This window comes from Stomoxys calcitrans, chromosome 2, assembly GCF_963082655.1.
Source record: "Stomoxys calcitrans chromosome 2, idStoCalc2.1, whole genome shotgun sequence".
Lineage (NCBI taxonomy): Eukaryota > Metazoa > Arthropoda > Insecta > Diptera > Muscidae > Stomoxys > Stomoxys calcitrans.
Window position 1 is genome coordinate 137169620 of NC_081553.1, and position 26804 is coordinate 137196423.

The 26804-nt window shown below is 38.6% G+C and overlaps 1 pseudogene; it reads right to left on the reverse strand.

Moving 5' to 3' along the window:
* Positions 1-18553: 18553 nt before the first annotated feature.
* On the reverse strand, positions 18554-26538 carry LOC106090637 (S-formylglutathione hydrolase-like; annotated as a pseudogene).
* Between the last annotated feature and the right edge of the window lie 266 nt (positions 26539-26804).

Sequence of the window (26804 nt, forward strand, 5' to 3'; positions counted from 1 at the left end):
AGGTGGGTGTGAACATCTTTACGGACAGTACACTGGTCATCAGGTCAATAACAACCAGGACGGTAAGGTCACGAAGATTTTTGCAGTGTAAGAAGGAGATTAACGCCTTCTCTGAGGATGTCATGATCCGTGTCCTTTGGTTGCCGGGTCATAGCGGAGTAAGGGGAATGAAAGAGCAGACGATTTGACAGTGTAGCCCAGAGGCCAGCCGATAATAAACATGGTTAACCCGAAGCCTTTCGGGTCGACACAGTCCGGGTTAATAGTGTGGGCGTCGAAGGCTGTGGAATGAGTATGGTTGTAGGTGAGAAGACGCGGCTATCGCTTTAAGGAAGCAAGCAGGAGGTCAGTAAAGCGTAACGGGACACATGCAAAATCGGTGCGGCAAGTGATAGCATGTGTAGGGCATGTGGCGAAGATGAAGAGAAATTGGAGCATTTTCCATGCCATTGCTCAGCTTTCGCGGATAACAGACACCGGCACTTAGTTGGGAACACAATACCAGACTTGAACCAATTTAGGGGTGTGGTATGGATAACAATTAGGATTTTCTAAGCGGCGCAGATTTCCTAACTTAGATTTTCTTTTTCGAGGTTACTTTTGTAGAATTCAGAGCGCGCAACAGGCCGATTGCTGGCATAGGTGTTTCACCATAGTGGCATGGAGCTTTAAGTTAAAAACGGAGTGGTCGACATCACTCTAGCCATGTCTGTCCGTCCGTCTATCGAAATCATAATAGCGGTCGAACAAATAAAGATATTTGTATATAAATATATCAGTTATAACTATTTGAAGTTTCAAAGAAATGTATCTACCCGTTCTCAAGCAAATTTTTTTTCTACGCTTTTTTCGATTCTATCCTACTGTACATAGCGAAAAAAATGGAAATATGTCCCCAATTTCTTATCTGTTGGCCTGAGCGATAAAAAATTTCTTTGACATTTGTGGAGGACGATTAAAGCTTCTAGCTTCATACAAGTTGTCAAATTGACAATTTTCCTCTTCACTAACCTTCTCGGGGTTATAATTTTAGATCTTCTGGACCGACTTACATGATTTAACCCTCAGGAGATAGAACTTGACTAGATCTAAAGAAAACTTGCACATACTTCTTTGCCATCGGGCACCGTTAGCCAGGCATGAATAGTTTAATTTTAAAATATCAAAATTTTGAGTTGGTTTGTTGTAGTTTTATTATAATAACTCCGTCAATTTTTATACCCTGCACCATAGGATGGAGGTAAACTAATTTCGTCTTCTATTTGTAACTCCTCGAAATATTCGTCTAAGACCACATAAAGTATATATATTCTTGATCGTTATTACAATTCAGTCGATCTAGCCATGTCGAAGGAGTAAAGCTAGCCGCTTGAAATTTTGCACAAATATTTCTTATTAGTGTAGGTGAGTTGGGGTTGTAAATGAGCCATATCGGTCCATGTTTTGATATAGCTGCTATATAAACCGATCTTGGATCTTGACTTCTTAAGCCTCTAGAGGGCGCAATTTTTTATCCGATTTGGCTGAAATTTTGCATGAGGTGTTTTTGTTATGACTTCCAACAACTGTGCTGAGTATGGTTTAAGTCGATTCATATCCTGATATAGCTGTCATATAAACCGATCTTGGATCTTGAATTCTTGAGCCTCTAGAAGGCGCAATTAGCCATGTCCGTCCGTCCGTCTGTCTGTCGAAAGCACTCTAACTTCCGAAGGAGTAAAGCCAGCCGCTTGAAATTTTGCACTAATACTTCTTATTAGTGTAGGTCGGTTGGTATTGTAAATGGGCCATATCGGTCTATGTTTTGATATAGCTGCCATATAAACCGATCTTGGGTCTTGACTTCTTGAGCCTCTAGAGTGCGCAATTCTTATCCGATTGGAATGAAATTTTGTTTTGTTATGATATCCAATAAATGTGCCAAGTATGGTTCAAATCGGTCCATAACCTGATATAGCTGCCATATAAACCGATCTTGGGTCTTGACTTCTTGACTTCTTGAGCCTCTAGAGTGCGCAATTCTTATCCGATTAGAATGAAATTTTTCACGACGTGTTTTGTTATGATATCCAGCAACTGTGCCAAGTATAGTTCAAATCGGTCTATAACCTGATATAGCTGCCATATCAACCGATCTTGGGTCTTGACTTCTTGAGCCTCTAGAGTGCGCAATTCTTATCCGATTGGAATGAAATTTTGCACGTCGTGTTTTGTCATGATATCCAACAACTTTGCCAAGTATGGTTCAAATCGGTCTATAACCTGATAAAGCTGCCATATGAACCGATCTTGCTTCTTGACTTCTTGAGCCTCTAGAGTGCGCAATTCTTATCCAATTGTAATGAAATTTTGCACCACGTGTTTTGTTATGACATCCAACAACTGTGCCAAGCATAGTTCAAATCGGTCCATAACCTGATATAGCTGCCATATCAACCGATCTTGGGTCTTGACTTCTTGAGCCTCTAGATTGCGCAATTCTTATCCGATTGGAATGAAATTTTGCACGACGTGTTTTGTTATGATATCCAATAAATGTGCCAAGTATGGTTCAAATCGGTTCATAACCTGATATATTGTAGCTGCCATATAAACCGATCTTGGTCTTGACTTCTTGAGCCTCTCTCTTTATTTTACTTCAAGATCCCAGATCGGTTTATATGGCAGCTATACCAGGTTATAGACCGATTTGAACCTTATTTGACACAGTTGTTGAAAGTAAGAATAAAATACGTCATGCAAAATTTCAGCCAAATCGGATAGGAATTGCGCCCTCTAGAAGCTCAAGAAGTCAAGTACCCAGATCTTTGTTGGATATCATAACAAAACACGTCGTGCAAAAATTCTTTCAAATCGGATAAGAATTGCGTCCTCTAGAGGCTCAAGAAGTCAAGACCCAAAATCGGTTTCTATGACAGCTGTATCAGGTTATGAACCGATTTGTACCATACTTGGCGATTCGGCGATCATAACACAACACGTCGTGCAAAATTTCATTCCAATCGGATAAGAACTGCGCACTCTAGAGGCTCAAGAAGTCAAGACCCATGATCGGTTTATACGGCAGCTATATCAAAGCATGGACCGATATGGACCATTTACAATACCAACTGACCTACACTAATAAGAAGTATTTGTGCAAAATTGCAAGCGGCTGGCTTTACTCCTTCGGAAGTTAGCGTGCTTTCGACAGACAGACGGACGAACGGACAGACGGACGGACGGATAGACGGACGGACATGGCTAGATCGACATAAAATGTCGCGACGATCAAGATGATATATACTTTATGGGGTCTCAGACGAATTTTTCGAGTAGTTTTAAACGGAATGACGAAATTAGTATACACTCCATCCTATAGTGGAGGGTATAAATAGTTTATAAGTTGTTCCTTGAGATGTCAAAATTTTGAAACCGTTCACTTTATTCTGAACATTTTAATCTCTCGCTGTGCAAGCCACTGATAACAGCAGATGCTGATTATGCTTGGCTTCCTTTTAAATCGATTCTCTCCTTTTTCAGAAGAAATTTCTGTTAAAACGTCACAGCGAAACAAAGAGTCGAAATTCATCATTGGTGGCAGAGGTAAGTGCTTGTTTTAAATTAAATTTAACTAAACAGCCTTCTGCTACCTAGTACCACATGCAGAAAAGCGCACAAAAAAGCCCCAGCGACAGACTGACTTTGTTTTCGGTAGTAAAAAGACATTGGAAGACGGCAGCCAAGTTTGCAAGAATGAAATTAACCGGAAATACCAGTGAATCCAGAGATAACAGATACACTATTCCCCAGTCAAGTGTTTGCTCATGTATTCATTTCATTTTCTTTTTGTAAATAAAGTTGGACCTCAGATTAATGACCAAAACGACAACAAAACTAAAAGTCATTGCCCCTATTACCACGTGTACCGGGATTAACTTTTTTTGTCTCTGTTTAGTCTTCCGTTTTTTTTTTTTGTTTGCAACTAGAGAGGCTTGTCGGAGAAAATTTAATTTGGTTTTTTTCTTCTTGGGTTTATGAACTTTAGTTACAGATTTTCAAGATGAATTTTAATTCCACAGAGCAAAAGGTGGCATATTATGCGAGTTCATTGGTTCTATTACTCATAACTGTGATTATATAACGACCAGAGCTGATTCTATAGTAAAGAAAGTGGCATTGGTAAAAACAGGCTAAGTTCCGCCTGCAGAATCTTGGATATTTAATTCAGTGTGTAGGTGGGTCTTTATAAAGAAATCAAACGGTTTGATTTCCAGCTCAGAAAGTTTTAAGCTCCCCACACCAGTAACTACACTCAACCAAATTTGTTATTCAAAACTGCAAAAATGTTTGCTAAAGCAGCAGTTTTTGTCTGCTGAAAATGGGAAAGCAGATATTACTGCTGCTTCGGCAAACATAGGGCTGATGTAGTATCAAACATTTCTTACTGCTATTTCAACTAACAAAATTTGTTGTTTTGAGTACACAAGTCCGCTGAACAAAAAAACAAGTAAAAGCGTGCTAGGTTCGGCAGGACCGAATCTTGGGAAACCACCACCATGGATTCTGCTAAAATATGAGAGCTGTATCTGGTTATAGACCGAATTGTATTTTGTGCAGTTGTTGAGAGTCATAACAGAACACTATATGCAAAATCGGATAAAAATCGCGGCTTGTAAGGGCTCAAAAAATCAAGTCGGGAGATCGGTTTGTATGGTGGCTATATCATGTCATAACAAAACACCATGTACAAAATTTCAGCCAAATCGGATGAAAATTGTGGCTTGTAAGTGCTCAAGAAGTCATATCGGGAGATCTGTTTATATGGGAGCTATATCAAGTTATGGACCTACTTATACCGTATTTATCACAGTTTTTGGTGATAACAGAACACTATGTTCAAAATTTCAACCAAATCGGACAAAAATTACGGCTTCCAAGTGCTTAAGAAGTCAAATCGGGAGATCGGTTTATATGGGAGCTATATTAGGTTCTTAACCGATTTAGACCGTACTTGGCACAGATGCTAAAAGTCGTAACAAAACACCACACGCAAAATTGCAGCCAAATCGGACAAAAATTGGGGAGATTTCAGGGGCCCAAGAAGTCAAATCGGAAAATAGGTTTATATGGGAGCTAAATCAGGTTATAGACCAATTTAGACCGTACTTAACACAGTTGTTAGAAGTCATTACAGAACATTGCATGCAAAATTTCAGCCAAATCGGACAAAAATTGCGGCTTGAAAATCCTTCCTGCCAATCTTTATAGACATTGTGGATGTCATCGAGGAAAGCGTTGTACACAAATTTTTGGGAGATTGGTCAATAAATGCTCTTGCAGTGGCTCTTTATATATGTGAGAGCTATATCTAAATCTGAACCGATTTTCACGAAATTCACCAGTAATGTCGTGTGTCAAGAGAAAATCCTTCCTAACAAATTTCTAGAGAATCGGTTAACAAATGGCCATTTTATTGCATTACTACTGCAACTCGGACGAACACATAAATGGGAGATATATCCAAATCTGAACCGATTTTTATGAAATTTACCTGTAATGTTGAAAGTCATAAGAAAATTCTTCCTGCCATATTTCTAGGGAATCGGTAAACAAATGACCATTTTATTGCATTATTACTGCAAATCGGACGAACATATATATGGGAGCTATATCCAAATCTGAACCGATTTCTATGAAATTCACCTGTTATGTCGGGAGTCATAAGAAAATCCTTCCTTCCAAATTGCGGGAGAATACATTTTATTGCAGTATTACTGCAAATCGGACTAACATATATATGGGAGCTATATCCAAATCTTAACCGATTTTTTCCAATTTCAATAGGCTTAGTCTCTAGGACGAAAAACATGCCCATACAAAATTTTAAGACGATCGGATAAAAATGGCGACCTGTTGTTTGTACACAAACTAACATGGACAGACGGACAGACAGACGGACATAGCTTAATCGAATCAGAAAGTGATTCTGAGTCGATCGGTATACTTTTCAATGGGTCTCTGTCCGTTCCTTTTAGGTGTTAGAAACTAATTCACTAAGTAATAATACCCTGTACCACAGTAGTGGTGTAGGGTAAAAAAATCCAATTGTGTTTGTCTGTCTGTTCCGTACAGACTCAAAAGCGGCTGAACCGATTTTCTTGGAATTTCCGCGTATATAAACCTAAAAACAAAAATTTGGTATCCAAATTTGTGATCGGGTACCTAGGGGGACGGCCCAACCCAATATGGGACTCAAATGGAATGTACATAAGAGTAGAATACGAATCTGATACCCAAATGAAGGACCAAGTGTTTGGGGACCACCCAAACACCCCTAAATCGGACATATTTACCGACCATGGCAATATGGGACTCAACTGAAAGGTATTTACGAGTAGACTACGAATCTGATATCAAAATGTGTGACCAAGTGTTGGGTCACTCTCCTCCCCTCCCTAAAAACATCCCCAAACAGGACTTATTTACTGACCATCGCAATATGGGGCTCAAATAGAAGGTATTTGAGTGTAGAATACGAATATGATATCCAAATGTTGAACCAAGTGTTTTGGGGGCCACCCCTCCCAAAAAACACCCCCAAAGAGCACAAATTTACAAGCATAGTAATATTGGGCTCAAAAAATGGTCTTTGGAAGTACCGCACGAAACTGATATCAATAATCCAGAAAAAGTTTCTATGGGGCCAACCCACCCTATAACATCACCCTAATAGGAAGTATTTTCTGACCATTGCAATATGGGGCTCAAATAAGAGATACTTAAGAGTAGAATACGAAACTGATATATATTTTCAGGGAAAGTCACTGAATGGCCGCCATATCCTACTTATTGGTGTAGGTCGGTTGGGATTGTAAATGGGCCAAATCGGTCCATGTTTTGATATAGCTGCCATATAAACCGGTCTTGGGTCTTGACTTCTTCAGCTTTTAGAAGGCACAATTCCAAACTGATTTGGCTGATTTTGCACGTGGTGTTTTAGTATTACTTCCAACATTTATGCGAAGTATGGTCCAAATCGGTCCATACCCTGATATAGCTGCCATATAAACCGATCTGGGATCTTGAGTTCTTGAGCCCCTAGAGAGCGCAATTCTTATCCGATTTGGAGGAAATTTTGTACAACGGCTTCTCCCATGGCCTTCAACATACGTGTGCAATAAGGTCTGAATCGATCTATAGCTTGACACAGCTCCCATATAAAACGATCTCCCGATTTTGCTTCTTGAGCCCCGAATCGGATTTTTTTTATCCTTTGTTTGCCTAAAAAGAGATATCGGCAAAAGAGCTCTTGGCCGAAATTAACACGCTTTTAGTTGTTAGAGGCTACTTTATAGTTATTAGAGCGCACAACAAGCCGATTACTGGCTTAGGTGTATGTCCATAGTGGCATGGGGCGGATTAATATCTGTGCCCTTTTTTCAACCTAACATAACCTAAAGGTTATGAGCTAGTTTTAAGCTTATGACCGCAGTAACCATAACCTGAGCTACATCTGCATGTTTAAGGACGAGGAACGGCCAAATTGATCTTCCTAGGGGCAAAAGATCGATCAAATCGATGGATTGGATCATATGGGGATTTCCACTAATGGAAATAGCTAGATTGACTCTGACTTAGAAAGGCAAGATTATCAAGAATTCATATACCGTATTGGGTCGCTGCCCGACTTTATATATGCGTGGCATTGCGTTAAAGAGAATAGTTCCAGATCTGAGGTACGGAAGAAGCAGCATTTTCTGTCGACGTTTGTCTTGAATTTCTGGATGTCGTAACATTACATTAGACATTAGCCGGAAGTCGATTGCTTACGAACTGTCCGTGCGAAAACAGATTTTTCTGAATTTTGTAATCTTAAAGCCCTATAAGAGCCCATTAAAAAATTGTAATCAGTACTACTCACAATTTTCTCGGTGGTGCGTGGTCCATTCAGCTGGCCAATCGATTACAAACCGATGCAAGTTTGCAGAATGTCTCGTGGTTTTGACAAATTTCCTCACTTCTGGAGTAAAGAGACCCATCTCAGAGGAACACACATCGTGGAAGTAACGATAGAACAGCGCCACATTAGGAGCAGCTTCAGGCCCCTGCCCATACATTAGAGTTAAACTCCAACTCCTAGACTTCTATACTCCCATCCTACGAAAGTTTTATGCACACTATCGTGCTTGACTACGAAAATCAACGATCGAAATTTAAGTCTTGTATTGTATTTAGAATCAGTACCAAGTAGAAACCAAACTGAGACTTTTTGTTTGCACAGGAAACTAGTCGACAAAATGTTTCTTCCCCTTCCTTCATTCTTTGATAGATGTTCTAGTAAAATATTACATCGGCACGCCCTATGTAATTTCAGGATTTTTTTTATGGAAAATTATAAATGCTAATCAAAATGGTTTTAATATTCCTGGCATGCCATTTTTAATGGTAACTTGAGTGGGCCGTATTGTTATCAGTAAGACTGACGATTTTTGTAACCTCCCAATATCACTTCTCAAAAGAAGATGTTTCTTTTCTAAAAGCTCGCCAGGCCACAACCTGCTATTTGGTTTCTTTTATTAATTCTTTGATGAAAATGTGAAAACAAATTGATTGTTGATGGCATCGGGAAGTAAGGCTAGTAGGTTCTCAAGATGCAAGCTAAGACTTAACCCATTCCTAGGACAATATGCAACTCACGTCCTAACGTGGATCCGCAATTTATTAAAGCTCTTTGGGGGAAAATCTTTAACCATTGATAAGTTTATGTGGACACAGCACAATGTTTTAATGTCTAAACACAGGCGTCTTGTTTGTAGTTGATGCTTAGATTACAAACTCAATTTAAAATTGACAATAAATTCTTTCGTTCTTTAACGTTTGAAACGCCAGGACGTGTACATAAGAGGAGGGGAGAGGCCACATTAAACTTCCTCCAATAATGATGATTCATTTAAAGCACTTTTGTACGCTGCAGGAATCATCGATTTACCTGGTAAAGGGGGACAGAGGAGACCAATGAAAAAGGTGCGCATGAAATTTTAAATCGTTTAAATCGGCAGGCACATTATACTCGCTGCTCATTTCCAGTGTAGACAATGACAAGCGTAGTGAGGCAATGCTTTCGATAGCGACAAATAACCATGAAATTTGTTTAAATTATGATCCTAATTTGATAATGTTACACGCCTTCTCCATATTACGTTCAGCGAATATATGAGTATAAATTCTTGCAGTGACTGTAAACTGTGTTAGGAAGATAAGAAATTAAGTTGATACTTGGACCTATAAATTCATGCAATAATATATATTTAAAACCTTGTTGGTGGCTTTTATGCACACCTTAACCTTTCATCCAGGATCCAAGAAAAAGTCCTTCCATTCGAATTTTTTGAAATTTTTTCTTCACTCCCACTAAGTATCGCTCACAGGCATTTTCGCATCTCGCATGGCCGTTAAAAATTAGTTTTGGCAAGCCCCGTTATTTCCTTACTGCCTCTAACCGACCTACATGGAGTATTAGCCATCGATATACTTTATTACTGCGGAAGCCACCGTGGCGCAGAGGGTTCGAATCCTGGCGTGAGTAGCAGAAAAAATTTTAAACGGTGCTTATCCTCTCCTAATGCTGGAGGAGATAACTTAAAATATATCTCTCCCCAAAGAGGTGTCGCACTGCCGCACACCTTTCTAGGACTCGGTTTGTCTCATAACTTTGAGCTTAAAACTTGAATCGGACGGCACTATGTGAGAAGTTTGCATCTGTTCAGGCGCATATTTGTAGTTGCTTATACCTTGTAACTTGCTGGCCCGAAGTGCATTGTTACACTCTAAAGTATTTATACACCACTAGTGTGGTACAGGGTATTGTAACTTAGTGAATTTGTTTGTAACATCCAAAAGGAAGGAATATAGACCCATTGATAAGTATACCGATCGACACAGAATCACTTTCTGATTCGATTTAGCTATGTGCGTCTGACTGTCTGTCGGTCTGTCCATGTTAATTTGTGTACAAAGTACAGGTCGCAATTTTCATCTGATCGTCTTCAAAGACGGCCTAGATACGAAACCTATTGAAATTGGAAAAAATCGATTCGGATCTGGATATAGCTCCCATACATATGTCAGTCCAATTTTGAGAAATGTTGCAAAAAACTGCTCATTTGTTAACCGATTTTGTCGAAATTTATTAGGAAGGATTTTCTTTTTACTCTCAATATTACTGGTGAATTTCATAGAAATCGGCCCAGATTTAGATATAGCTGTCATATATGTATATCGCCAGATTTTTACCCCAAGAGCCACTGCAAGCGCATTGTTTGACCAATCTTGCCAAAATTTTGGACAACGCTTTCCTCGACGACTACCACATTATCTGAGAAGTTTGCTTGAAATCGGTTCAGAATTAGATATAGCTCCCATATATATGTTCGTCAGATTTTGGGTAATTTGCCTAAAGTTGTCATTTGTCAACCGAAGTTTTTTCGGTTTAAACATATTTGCTCGTTTTTAAGTGACCAAATAATTAAGACAATCAGGCCCATAGGTTCTTCTCGTCTGATTTTTCTATGTCTTATATGAACAATAACCCATTCAACCATCATAGGACCGGTTTGACACTCTGAGTCGATCTAGAGATGGCAATCCTTCCGTCTGTAGAAATCATGATAACGGATAAACGAATAAAGCAATTCACTTGAAATTTTGCACAGATACTTCCTACCGATTAATTTTAAATTGTAAATAGGCTTAATCGTTAAACGTTTAGATATAGCTCTCATATTAATTGATATCCTGATATGATTTCTTTGATCGCCTAGAGGGCAAAATTCCTCTTCAATTTTGTTCAGAGCTGCCACAAAAATATGATACTTAAGTTTCATCTTAATCGGTTCGTAACCTGGTATAACTCCCATATAATCCCATATATGTAAATATAAACAAGTAAAAGCGCGATAGGTTCAGTCAGGCGAAACTTATATACCCTCCACCACATTGCAATAGTCAATAAAAGTATTTTTGGGAGAGTGGTGGACCCCCAAAACATGGTCCCAAAAGTGAAAGTCAATTTCGTGCTCTACTCCCAAAGAACTTTCACTTAAGATCCATATGGCCATGGTCGGTAAATATTTCCGATTTGAGGGGTTTTTGGGGGTGGGGTGACCCACGAAACACTTAGTCCCACAATTAGATATGGATTCGTTTTCTACTCTCAAATCCTTTAATGCGACTCCCATTTGGTAGTGATTGGTCGATCAATCCGTTTGACGAGTTTTGGGGGTGGGCATCCCACACCAAATTTTGATACCAAAATTTTGTTTTTAGTTTACTGTTAGTGTGCAAACAAAATTTTGCTTAAATCTTCCTAACCAACTCCGAGATCTCGCGTTGTTAAAAGGAGGGTCCGTCCCTCCCCTTCAGATATCAAGAAATTAGGTACCCTATTTTCACCATGGGTCCATAATGCATCATCTGTGAGAATATCAAGAAAACCGGTTCAGCCAGTAGATGGCGCTAATTTAAATGTTAGCGCTACTCGCTTGGATGGCTTAGCGCATATAAAATTGATCATCATATGGTAGTTGTCTATAAATGACTACCTATTATATAGTAATCATTCAGTATTTTTCTAAATCGAATCAAATTGCCACATTAAGCGATTTTTTGTGGTAAAAAACTAATTTGCCGTTCTATAAATTTGGCGCGGTGGCGATAGTTCTTAGTATTAAACCATGTAAATCTTTTGAACAAAAAAGTGTTGCCCAGCAGCACGTCGTTTGGATTGTCTATGAAAAGAAGGCCCCTTATCGTTGAACTAAAAATGGTGGCAACAACATAAGGGTTTGCAACTCCACTTTTCACGCTGAAAGTCATAATTTTGGCCTACATTTACTTGTGTCCCCAAATTAATTAAATCACTCAGTATACTGTTAGGTCGCTATGATTGATCAACTGTTTAGGGGTGAGGTGGTCCGAACGAAATAAAGATATCAGTTTCGCAGTTCAGAACCGTATACCTATCATTTGAACACCATATTGTTATGATTGGTGTATCCAGCCGTTTGGTACGGTCGTCTATAGGAGGGTTATGCGCCACACCCTATCTGCCACTTAAGCACAAATTTGAATGACGCACTCCACTCAAAAATATCTATCACTTGATTGGAGGCAATTTAAGGAGGTAAAGCATCTCCTAAATTTTTCGGCACAAAGTTAAATATCATATACCCAATCTGCTCCCAAATACCTTTCATTTGAGTCTCATCATTTGACCCTTGGATACTTGAACCCACCTTTTTGTGCCATATTCGTATTATACTCTCCAATATCTTTCATTTGAAACCCATATTTGCCCCTGAACAGATATATTCGAAGTTCATGTCAATATGGGACTCAAATGAAAAGTTTTTGGCAGTAAATTACAAATATGGCATAAAACATTAGGTCCAAGTAATGAGAGGTCATAGATTGCGAATATGCAATTGCTTTTTAGGGAGTAGATTGCGAATATGCAATTGCTTTCAAGTCAATGTGGTGCTTTTCCTCCTAAAGATACGTCAAAAGGGTTATTTGACCCATTATGACAATATGGGACTCAAATGAAAGGTTGTTGAGAGTAGAAAACGAGTTTGATGTCCCATTTTGGAGCCAAGTGTTTTGGGGTACGCTCTAAAGCACTCCCTAAACTGAACTTCATTTCCGTTGGGAATAAAAAACGAATTTGATATCTAATTTCAGTGCAAAGTGCAGATGGCCGCCCCAACCCCAAAACACCCTCCAAACGGTTCATATCTACCGGCCATGACAATATGGGGCTCAAATTAAAGGGATTTGGAAGTATAGCACGAATTTGATATCCATATTTGAGTCGAAATGTCTGAGGTGCCATCCCTCCCCTATTGAGAACATTACCTAAAGGAGGAATATTGCCACCAGGAACCGAGAAAGGGAAAATTCTCACACATCAATGAGAGCTTTCCGATTCAAGTTTAAACTCAATGATAAGGGACCTTTTTTTATAGCCTTGTCCGAACGGCGTCCTGCAGTGCGACACCTCTTTGGGGAAAATTTTTTAACTGACCATGCATGGCATTGTGCCTCGTAAATGTCGCCAACATTAAGAGGAGATAAACACCGCTTTGTCCGATGTTCTCGCCAGGATTCGAACGCGTTCAGCGTCATAGGCTACAATGGCACGAATTCGATATCCGCATTCAGGACGAAGTATTCCGACCCTAAAAGGATATTAGAGAGCTAAAGAAGGCGCAGCGGAGCGGGGCCGGTTCGGCTAGTATACTATTGGTAGTTGTTCTTTTCTTTACTTGAGATATGCAATAATATAAATCTATACACCATGAAAGACAATTCGTGCCATTTAATATGTCAATCACTTCATTAACTTCAAGATAATTTTGACCAAAGAATTTATCAGAATAGGGCATGCTCCAATAAAGTGGTATGTGTTATCTGGTTCATTCACGTTACAAAGAAGACTTGCATTATTATTATTTCTAGTCAAATTTTTGGCGTTTAGTTCTAGTAAACCACCCCTAGCTCTATCATACCCCCTTCCAATGCGTCTATCATACCTTGCAAACCAGAAGAAGATCCTGAAAGAACGAATATATCGTCCGTATATAAAGCAAAACTTTTATATTACACCCTGCAATGTTTACCCCATCGTGTAATGCATCTGGTAGTTCATTGATGTATAGAGAGAATAAAGTCGGACTAAGTATACAGCCTTGTTTCATACCAGAATTCGCATCAAATGGCTTTGAAAAGCTACAACCATCCCACACCTTCGTCGTAGTGTTGTTATATACACCGTATTATTTTCGTTGACAAATCTTTACATGAACGTTTGTAACATGACTTTTTCTAGGGATTAAATCGAACGCTGTTGAAAAACTCTCTTAAGGTTTACTGTATTCATGAGATTATATACGTTGTAAACCGTTGAATAATCCTTCCTAAAACCGGCTTGAGGCTCATTCAGCACTTGTTCACGTAACAACCAACAGGTAATCCTATTCGAAATAATGGAATTAAAAAATATACTATATGCATAAGCGATAATTCTCTATAATTTGTAGATATATTTGGATCCCCCTTCTTAAATAGTGGGATTAAAATTGACTGCGTAAACGATACACGAGTTTGTTCCTGTAAAAATATTTTATTATAGACAGAGAGTAATTCCTCCACAAGTTATGTTGAGCAAATTTATAAAATTCATAAGGCATGTCATCTTGTCCTGGTGATTTGTCTACCTTAAATTTGTTCATGACTCTGGGAGGCCACGGTAGCGCAGAGGTAAGCATGTCCGCCTATGCCTCTAAATGCCTGGGTTCGAATCCTGGCGAGACCATCAGAAAAAATTGTCAGCTGTGGTTTTCCCCTCCTAATTCTGGCAACATTTGTGAGGTACTATGCCATGTAAAACTTCTCTCCAAAGAGGTGTCGCACTGCGGCACGCCGTTCGGACTCGGCTATAAAAAGGAGGCCCCTTATCATTGAACTCAAACTTGAATCGGACAGCACTCATTGATTTGTGAGAAGTTTGCCCCTGTTCCTTAGTGGAATGTTCATGGGCAAAGTTTGCAGTTTATCATGACTCTGTACAGTTTAAAGTACTCAATCGGAGACACCAATTAACAGACAGACACCAATTAACAGACAGACTGCCATTGTCGATCTGTAGGATATGTTCAAAATGACATCTGAATTGTTCGGAACTAAGGTTACTTTTAGGAGAGTGAACAGTATTTTTGAGCGACTTCGATAACGTCCACCAGTCCATGCTGCAACTAATAGTATTTTGTTTCTGGAGGCTACTATTATAGAATTCCTGTTTCTCCTTATTGCACAAGGATCTGAATTCCGCCCTTGATACAAAACTAACGTCTATGATTTATTCAGGTATGAGATCTTCTATAAATCTTATATGTATATTCTTGGTCATCTTGACATTCTGAGTCGATCTAGCCATGTCCATCCGATTGGGGTGAAATTTTGCACGTAGTGCTCTGTTACGACTACTAAAAGTTGTGCCAAGTACGTTCCAAATCGGTGATCCGATCTCCGGATTTGCCATCATGAGCCTACGGAACCAGCAATTGTACTTCGATTTGAATGCAATTTTTCAAGTAGTGCTCTGTAATGTAATCCAACAACCTTGCAAAATGCGGCCGAAACCGATCTCCCAACTAGTCTTCTACAGCCTCAAGAAACTAAAATTTTGAGATGATTTGGTAAAAATTTTGTTCGAAAAGTACACAGTGCCCTCCAACTTAGTTCATTGGTTTAAATTTTTATTAAAATTTATGGTAGTAGGATCCCAAAATTCTACCCTGTCGAATTTTATTTGATGTATACCAAGATTACCGGAGCCGGCTGTAGATTGAATTTCCCCTGAAGGCGTTAAAATGCCTGTACAAACAAAAAATCTTTTCCAAAATAATATTTCCCTTAATTATTATACCACACCATTAATAATGATAATCACGCTATGTATGCACATACATATCTCCAAAATCTGCCCATCTTCTGAGAGTATGGTAGAACAAACCAATGCATATGCGCATGTGCATGCATATCAAGACCGATGCAAATAAAAGTTTGCGACAACTGCAAGAACACTCCGCCGAACAACAACGCCTGTGGCAATAATAAAGATAAATGTCATGTCAGATCAGGATTTAAGACCGAAAAAATGTCCACTGACCATGGGTAAGAAGGCGAGTAGGTACGACTAACATATGTGAACGATTGCAATACGATGTCTGTAAGCAGCAAGTCAGTGGCTTGTATAAGGACATAACATGCATATAATGTTCACAAAATTTATATGGTCTTTCCCCGATGGCACCACCAGCAAATGATTTCATCAGTCTGGCTGTGTCACTAATCTCTGGGCGTACCGCATTCGTTGAACACTTGATATGAAATCACTGTTGCCGGGTTTATGCCAAAACCTATGTATCCCTACTTCTCTCCCACAATAAGACTAAAGTTGCTGATAAATTTAGGCATGCGGATTACGAAAGAAATAAATAAGTCGCTTCATTAAATGAATTTATCATGGACCATTTTAAACGGTCATAAATGTCCGTCGAGAAAATGTTTTGCTGTGACATGGTAATTTTATCTTTTTCGGGAATTTGCAAAACAAACTTGTGTGAACAAAATAAAATAATGAATTAAAAAACAAGTAAAACGGCGTTAAGTTCGGTCGGGCCGAACTTTGGATACCCACCACCTCGGGTATATACACATGTAAACCACCTTTCGTCATAACTCGGAAAAAAATGCATCATTTATGAACCCGCTACAGCTTTATTAAAATATGCTCCGATTTGATGCATAATGATCCCGTGGTGAAAATATGATACTACATTTTTTGATATCTGAAGGGGAGCGGACCCTCCCCTTACCCTAATTTTCGGAAACGCCAGATCTCGGAGATGGTTGATGCGATTTTGTGTGCTCTCATATAGTACCCTAAAAATAAAAATTTGGTATCCAAATTTCAGATGGGGTACCTAGGGGGGCTGCCCACCCTAAAACCTACCAAACGTATATTTAGACCAATCACGACAATATGGAACTCAAAGGAAAGGTATTTAGGATAATAAACCGTATCTAATATCCAATTGTCGGACCAAGTGCTAGGGGGACCACCCCAAACCCCAAAACATCCCTAAATCGGACATATTTACCGACCATGGCAATATGGGACTCAAATGAAAGGTATTTGCGAGTAGAATACGAATTTTATATCTAAATGTGGGACCACGTTTCTAGGAGTCAACCTTATTTATTATTATTATTTACTGACCATGGGAATATGGAGCTTAAATAAAAGGTATTTGAATGTAAAATACGAATCTGATATCCAAATATGGGACCAAGTGTTTGGGGGCCGCCTCTCACCAAAAACATCACCCAAAGGAGACAAATTTACGACCATAGCAATATGGTTCTCAAATGAAAGGTCTTTGGGAGTGAATCACGAATTTGATTTCAATATTCGGGAAAAGTGTCTATGGGGCCCTACAACACCACCCAAATAGTAAGTATTTTCTAACTATTGTAATATGAGGCTCAAATGAGAGGATTTTTTAAGTGGAACACGAATCCGATATATATTTTCATGGCCAACTCACTGAGTGGCCGCCCATCCCACAAAACATCCCCAAGCCGGTCATGTGTGCCGACTATGGAAATATGGGGCTCAAATTAAAGGTATGTGGGAGTAGACCACGTATCTGATATCAACATTAGGGGCCAACTGTCTAGCGGACGTCCCACCACCAAAACAACCCCCAAATAGGATGTATTTGCTCACCAAGACAATCTGAGTCTTAAAGAGAGTGGAACTAAATATTCATAGTTTTTAGGGCCAATACCCCAAACCGGACATATTCGCTGACTTTTGCAATAAGGAGTTTAAATGAGATTAGAAAACGAATTTAATTTCCAATTTTGAGGCCAATGGCAATATGGGGTTCAAACAAATGATATATAGATATATGAGAATAGAGTTCATTGCTGATATATTATCAGGGCTTAGTGTTTGGGGGACCACCCCAAAACATCCCTAAATCGGGCATATTTACCTACCATGCCAATGTGGAGTTTAAATGAAAGGTATTGGGAGGTAGAGCAAGAATTGATACCCATTTTCGGGACCAATTTTCTTTCCCAAAATACCCCACAAACAGCAATTTTTTAGAGAGCATCGCAATATAGGGCTCAAATAAAGGTATTTGGGAGTAGAATACGAATTTGATATCCAAATGTAGGACCATGTATTTAGGGCATCACCCCTTTCCCAAAACACCCCCAAAGGGAAAAAATGTTTCGACCATGCCAATATGTGGCTCAAATGAAAAGTATTTGAGATTAGAAAACGAATTTGATGTTTGGGGGACGCCTCATCCTGGGTATAAATAAATGGTATTTGAGAGAAGAGAACGATTTTTTTTAGGGCCAAGTATCTGGGGGACCACCTCCCTCCGAAACCACCACTAAATCAGACATCATGAGAATATCGGGTTAAAATGAAGTATTTTAAGAATGGAGTACACCTTACATCCAAGCTTAAATTCGTATACCAATAAAGATCATATGGGATTCAGATAAAGGCACTTATTTTGTTAAACTGTTATTCAAGCGATATACCATTTTTGTAGCATGGTATTTCACTAGAAGCTCTTTAATTGTCGAAAATAAATATTCCAAGGAAAATTTGTTCCATATAAAGTAAAAGAAGGCGCAGCGGAGCGGGCACGGGTCAGCTAGTGTGTTATAATTGTTAAAGTTGCGAGGAAACTGGTTAAACAAAAATTTGGGAAAACAATTTAATTAGGGGTTGTTTTCATTCGACAGCAAAAACAACCGATATCTTTATGTTTTTGTCAGAAGAAATAGAGCATGCTCTAATCAAAAACAGGTAAAAGCGTGATAAGTTCGGCCAGGCTGAATCTTATATACCCTCCACAATGGATCGCATTTGTCAAGTTCTTTGAATGACTTTTTCAAACAGAAAAACACCACCTCCAAAATTTCAGGCAAATCGAGTAATAATTGCGCTCTCCAGTGGCTCAACATTTCAAACTGGGAAGTCGGTTATATGGCAGCTATATATGGTTATATATCGATTTAGAACATACTGGGAACAGTTGTTGGAAGTCTTACCAAAACAATATATGCAAAATTTCAACCGAATTGGATAAGAATTGTGCCCTCTAGAAGCCTAAGAAGTCTAATAGGGAGATCATTTAATATGGCGGCTATATCAGGATATGGACTGATTTAGACCATACCTAACACCGTTTTTAGAAATCGAAATAAAACACTTCATGCAAAATTTCGGCCAAATCGTATAAGAATTGCGTCCTCTAGAAGATCAAGAAGTCAAGACCCAAAATCGGTTTATACCATACATAGCACAGTTGTTGGAAGTCATAACGAAACACGTCATGCCAAATTTCAGCCAGATCGGATAAGAATTGCGCACTCTAGAGGCTCCAGAAATCTAATCGGATCTGTTTATGTGGCGGCTATGTCAGATTGTGGATATGGGGCACATTGGCACAGTTTTTGGGAGTCATACTAGAACACTTCATGCAAAACTTCTGTTAATCGAATATGAATTGCGCCCTATAGAAGCTCTAGAAGTAAAAACCCAAAGTAAGTTTATATGGCAGCTATATCAGGTTATCAACCGATTTAAACCATACTTGGCACAGTTGTCGGATACCAAAACACAACGTGCAAAATTTCAGCCAAATCGGATAAGAATTGCGACCTCTAGAAGCTCTTGAATTCAAAATCCGAGATCGGTTTATATGGCAGTAATATCAAATATGGATATACTCCTTCGAAACATAGCGCGCTTTCAACAGACAGACGGACGGACGGACATGCATGGCTAGATCGACTTAAAATGTCATGATGATCCAGAATATGTATACATTATGGGGTCTTAGATGTATATTTCGAGGCGTTACAAACGGAATGACGAAATTAGTATACTCCCATCATATGGTGGAGGCTATAAAAATTACATATGCTCTTTTGAAAAGTGATTTTCATATGTGAGTTTCGTTTGTATCACAACTCAACATGTGCTAAAATTGACATGTCATACGACAACTACATGCCGTGTAAAGAGCCTTTATGTGGAATATGAATACGCAACTTAATCCAATTTTCAAGACAAAAAATGCAAATGATATTCAACAAGTAAGAGCGTGCTAAGTTCGGCCGGGCCGAATCTTATATACCCTCCACCATTGATCGCATTTGTCGAGTTCTATGCGCGGTATCTCTTTTTAGACAAACATAGAATATTGAATAAGAACTGTTATCCTATTGGAGCTATATCAAGTTATAGTCCGATTAGGACCATAAATGAATGCTGATTGACATTGTAAAAGTCATTGTGTAATATTTCAGTTCATTCGGATAAGAATTGCGCCTTGTAGGGGCTCAAGAAGCAAAATCGGGAGATAGGTTTATATAAGAGCTGTATCAAGCTATTGATCGATTCAGACCATACTAGACACGTATGTTGAAGGTCATAGGAGAAGCCCTTGTACAAAATTTCAGCCAAATCGGATGAGAATTGCGCCCTCTAGAGGTTCAAGGAATCAAGATCCCAGATCGGTTTTTATGGCAGCTATAGCAGGTTCTATATCGATTTACGCCATACTTAGCACAGTTATTGGAAGTCATAACAAAACACCTCATGCAAAATTTCAGCCAAATCGGATGAGAATTGCTCCCTCAATTGGCTCAAGAAGTCAAGATCCAAGATAAGTTTATATGACAGCTATACCAGATTATGAACCGATTTGAACCATACTCGGCACAGTTGTTGAATGTCAGAACAAAACACGTCATGCAAAATTTCATTCCAATCGGATAGGAATTGCGCACTCTAGAGGCTCAAGAAGTCAAGACCCAAGATCGGTTTATATGGCAGCAATATCAGGTTATAAACCGATTTAAACCATACTTGGCACAGTTGTTGGATATCATAACAAAACATGTAGTGCAAAATTTCATCCCAATCGGATAAGAATTGCGCACTCTAGAGGCTGAAGAAGTCAAGACCCACGATCGGTTTATATGGCAGCTATATAAGGTTATGGACCGATTTGAACCATACTTGGCATAGTTGTTGGATATCATAACAAAACACGTCGTGCAAAATTTCATTCCAATCGGATAGGAATTGCGCACTCTAGAGGTTCAAGAAGTCAAAACCCCAGATCGGTTTATATGGCAGCTATATCAGGTTATAGACCGATTTGAACCATACTTGACAGAATTGTTGTATATAATAACGAAACACGTCGTGCAAAATTTCATTCTAATCGGATAAGAATTGCGCACTCTAGAGGCTCAGGAAGTCAAGACCCAAGATCGGTTTATATGGCAGCTATATCAGGTTATAGACCGATTTGAACCATACTTAGCACAGTTGTTGGATATCATAACAAAACACGTCGTGCAAAATTTCATCCCAATCGGATAAGAATTGCGCCCTCTAGATGCTCAAAAAGTCAAGACCCAAGATCGGTTTATATGGCAGCTATATCAGGTTATGAACCGATTAGAACCATACTTAGCACAGTTATTGGATATCATAACAAAACACGTCGTGCAAAATTTCATTCAAATCGGATAAGAATTGCGCACTCTAGAGGCTCAAGAAGTCAAGGCCCAAGATCGGTTTATATGGCAGCTATATCAAAACATGGACCGATATGGCCCATTTACAATACCAACCGACCTACACTAATAAGAAGTATTTGTGCAAAATTTCAAGCGGCTAGCTTTACTCCTTCGGAAGTTAGCGTGCTTTCGACAGACAGACGGACGGACGGACGGACAGACGGACGGACATGGCTAGATCGACATAAAATTTCACGACGATCAAGAATATATATACTTTATAGGGTCTCAGACGAATATTTCGAGTAGTTACAAACAGAATGACGAAATTAGTATACCCCCCATCTTATGGTGGAGGGTATAAAAAAGAAAAAAATCAAAACCCCCAAGCGTTTCCAAAGCGAATGAGAGATGAAGATGGTTGTTTGGATTTAAAAACGCAAAACTGTTCGTCCGCTGAAATTTATAATAAAGTTGTTAAAAAATTCATCATCTAGCTTGCGATACTATGGAATTCTAAATCGTAAAAGTATACAAAACAAATTGGGAATTAATTTAAATATAACAGAACCGAAACTAAATTTTATTTTTAGATGATTGAGTAAACATTAGTCACAAACATTCAGTTTAAAGAACTCGACACAATTCACATTTTCATTGGAAATATCGTCTCATTATGATATATGAACTAGCAATCGTTCCACAGAATTCAAAGTCCTGAAAACGTGCTAAGTTCGTGTATAAAATTTCTGCCAAATCAGCCAAGAATTGAAGTTTTTATATGCCGTAGAACACTAGTCGGCAGATGGCTTTATATGGGAGCTATAAAAATTTATAGACCGATTTGAATAATACATACCATAGATGATGCAAGTGATAATAAACCACAACGCGCAAAATTTCAGCCAAATCGGATAATAATTGCAGCTTCTAAGTGATGAGGATTTCAAATTGGGAGATCGGTTTATATGGGAGCCCACGACGGGCCTGGGCACAATGTGTTATACTTGGAAAAATAATGCTTAAAATATCGGCATAGTTGAAAGTCCGGTGGAAAGTAAGAATAGGGTGTGATATTGATTCTTTGAATTCGAGAGCGTGAAATGGTTGCAATAGAAATAGGACAAATTGGGCAAAAAGGTTATTTGGTAGCTAACTGGCACCATTTCTGACCGGATTTAAATCTAGACATTTATACTAATGCTGCACGCAAAAAAAAACAAAATGTTTGGGAAATTTTTACGATAAACAAAATATTTTTATCACGAAGTTTTGTTTGTATTGTAACCGTGTAACGATTCGCTTCAAAATAGAAAACGTTTGCCATAAACGTGGTGTTATTGAACGTAACTAACTTATTATTTTTGTTAGTGACCACTGTTGCTCTATAATCTCTTACGTGATTTTTGCGGGTTGTTAGGGTCAATATTAACTTATTTTATTGTATTGTTTATTGTAAATTTTAGCATCATTGTCTACCGTAAAAGAACCTTCCTTTTGTTGTAAAACCAAAAACTTGCAAAAATGTTTCGATAGCCGCAAACGATTATTCGTGTACTGGACCCATAATTATTCTCTTGTGTCTCTCCTAAAGAGAAAGGGGTGAGTATTCGAGAGTGTAGGCCAGAGGTTGACAAAAATATTCACTCTATTGCACATTACTTTGTACGTACACAAGAAAATAATTTCAAGCAGATCCATAGGCTAACAAATAATTGCAATTATGTGCTCGTCATTGCTAAAGACACATTCTCATATGCAACATTTTTTTCCTTCCTGTATTTGATTGACCAAAGGGCAGTCAGAAAATTGGTCAGTTCCTACTAGTGCGGAGGTAAACTAAGAAAGTGAAAAATTTTAAAGTGTTCGGTACATAAAAGCTGGTATGTCCAATGACAAAAAACATTAGAGCAACAGGTGCAAGAAAACTCAAGAAGAATTTCTAACAAATATCCATCACAAAGTAGATATTCAAATGTGCGAAAACAACTACTATCATAAATAATTTTTGGTTTTATTTATTACATAACGAATACAGCAGATCATAAAACAAAACCATAAAGGAGTTGTGAGATCTGCCCAATGAGATCTACTTTTAATTCGCGAAAATTTGAGTTTGTATTATGTTACAACATTAAATTGAACTTTCCACCTTCCTCAATATGCACAATCCATTTAAACGTTTGATATAAAATTAATTTATGAACAAAACTAGTAAAAAGGCGTTAAGTTTGGCCGAGCCGAACTTTGGATACCCACCACCTCGGGTATACATGTAAACCACCTTTCGTCAAAATCCGGTGAAAAATTCATAACGATTTGGACCAAATGCTTATAAGTACAAATCATTGTTCACCTGTGTATAAAATATTGGTCTTTTTAATAACTGTATATAAAAATCAACCGATCTGAACCATATAAGACACGGATGTCGAAAAGCTTAACATAAGTCATTGTGTCAAATTTCAGTGAAATCGGATTATAAATGCGCCTTTATTGGGCAAGACTTCAAATCGAGATATTGGTATACATGGCAGCTATATTCAAATCTGGACCTATCTGGTCCAAATTGAAGAAGGACGTCGAAGAGCCTAACACAACTCACTATCTCAAATTTCAGCGACATCGGACAATAAATGCGCCCTTTATGGCCCTAAAACCTAAAACCGAGAGATCGGTCTATATGGCAGCTATATCCAAATCTGGACAGGATCTGTGCCATATTGCAGAAGTATGTCAAGGGGCTTAACTTAACTCACTGTCCCAAATTTCAGCAAAATCGGATAATAAATGTGACTTTTATGGGCCTTGGTCCCTAAATCGGCGAATCGGTCTATATGGCAGCTATATCCAAATCTGGACCGATCTTTGCCGAATTAACGAAGAATGTCGAAGTGTCTAACACAACTCATTGTCCCGAATTTCAGCAAAAAATGTGGCTCTTATGGGCCTAAGACCCTAAATCGGTCTATATGGCAGCTATATCCAAATCTGAACCAAATTGACGAAGGATATCGAAGAGCCTAACACAACTCGTTGTCCCAAATTGCAGCAAAATCGGATAATAAATGTGACTTTTATGGGCCTTAGACCCAAAATCGGCGGATAGGTCTATATGGCAGCTATGTCCAAATCTGGACCGATCTTTGCCGAATTAACGAAGAATGTCGAAGTGTCTAACACAACTCATTGTCCCGAATTTCAGCAAAATCGGTTAATAAATGTGGCTTTTATGGGCCTAACACCCTAAATCGGAGGATCGGTCTATATGGCAGCTATATCCAAATCTGAACCGTTCTGGGCCAAATTGACGAAAGATGTCGAAGGTCCTAACGCAAGTCGCTGTCCCAAATTTCAACAAAATCGGATAATAAATGTGACTTTTATGGGCCTTAGACCCTAAATCGGTCTATCGGTCTATATAGCCCATCTTCGAACTTAACCTGCTTATGGACAAAAAAAAGAATCTGTGCAAAGTTTCAGCTCAATATCTCTATTTTTAAAGACTGTAGCGAGATTTCAACAAACATACGGACAGACGGACGGACATGTCTAGATCGTCTTAGAATTTTACGCTGATCAAGAATATATATACTTTATAGGGTCGGAAATGGATATTTCGATGTGTTGCAAACGGAATTGTGGGTATTAAAAACTATTTGAAACCCCGAATAACAAATTCTATATATCAAGAATGAAAGGTTAAAAAAAAACTTTATATTTGTCACAAACACTCATCTTTTTAATCGCCAAAAACATTTACTTTTATCGTAAACAAAGCCCATCGTTTTTCAAAAACGAGGTTCATTTGGCAAAAATATCCTTTATACCAAACGAAGTATTGTTTTGCGTGTGGATAAGATACTAGGAAAAACGATTGGCACTTGCCATTTTTCTGTCGACCATTCAGTTGCTTTTGGAAGTTACATACGTTCATTGGTGTTTATGTATGACATATCGTGCATATTTATATTTGAATTAGATATTCTTATAAAATTAATGTGGTCCAAACAGTCATAAGACAACTATACGCCGTGTAATAGATCCTTGAGTTAACAACCAATATATAGTAGTCGCTCAGTTTTACCGTCAATATTTAAACGTTTTGAAAATTCAAGTTTTAAAGATAAAATATTATTATACACTCCGCCATAGGATGGGGGCATATTAATTTCGTCTTTCCGTTTGTAACACCTCTAAATATTCGTCTAAGACCCCATAAAATATATATATTCTTAATCGCCATGACATTTTAACTCGATCTAGCCATGTCCGTCCATCCGTCTGTCTGTCGAAAGCACGCTAAATTTCGCTTGATATAGCTCATATATATTTGAAAAAGTCATTCAAAGAACTTGACAAATAAGATCTATAGTAGAGGGTATGTAAGATTCGGCCCGGCCGAATTTGCCATACACTTAGTAAGGTAAATATGTTATAAAAGAAAAAACAATAAAACAAAATATTCACACAAAAGTTTTAGGAAATCCTTAAAGTGAGTTTCTACATAATAATAACAAACAAAGATTGACATGAGGTGATTGAAATCGATTTAACTCCCATACCATCAATTCTTTAGAAATTTGACATGATAGGCCAAATGTTTAGCAATGTAGTAATAGTCATGGTCATATCCTTGACGAAGTTTGTAGACGGTTTGTAAATGATCATTGACAGCACAAGCCTTCAGCAAGTTATCGGGCAGCAAATGCGGCAGAAGTTGTCGTCGCTTCCCTGATCAATGAAAATCACCAAAGAGTGCCGGCATACGATTGGGCTAAAGTGTGGCATCATATTATTTCATCATACTCCTTATCGTCACCCAAATAATCCTCGAAACATTTCCTGCCCCAATCACTTTCCATGGGATTGGCGATGGGAGTAAAGGCTGACACAGGCTGATATTGGCCGGGATTCTTCAGAGCACAAATCAATGCACCCTGACCACCCATGCTCTTCTTGTTTGGCAACATAGCAAAGTTCTTGTTGACTAATTCCACCAACTCTTCAGTGACATAAGAATACATATGATATTTCTTGGACCAGGGTTCTTTGGTGGCATTCACATAGAAACCAGCACCCGAGCCAAAGTGGTATGAAGCATCCTCGCCGGGAATGTTTACTTTGGTCCACGATGTATCAGGATTTACCACACAAATAATTCCTTTGGCAGCGTATTGTTGTACACCAGACTTTTGGATGAAATTCTCGTGTGTACACGTCAATCTCAGTTTTTTCACCTTCCAGCATACATGGAGGCAAAAAAGCACCAAATTTCATCTCACATCCTAGCACGGCTGAGTTATGGCTGTATACACGTTGTTCACCTTGAAAACACCTGGACCTCGGTATCAATTGCAAAATCATTTTTGGTTGGGAAAACGGGTAAAAATTGCAAATAAATGCGAAAAATGCCCGTTGTTGCGAACAGAGGAAATAAAAATCGCAATAGGGCGAAACAATGTTGCCCAGCTTAGCACCGACCATCCCAAGATGGGGGTACATTAATTTTGTCATTCCGTTTTCAACCCGTCGAAATATCTAGTTTTGACCCTACAAAGTAGTTTTATTTTAAACCGACGTAAAATTTAATCAAATGCCACAAGACTCTAAAACGGTTTCAAGTACTCTCA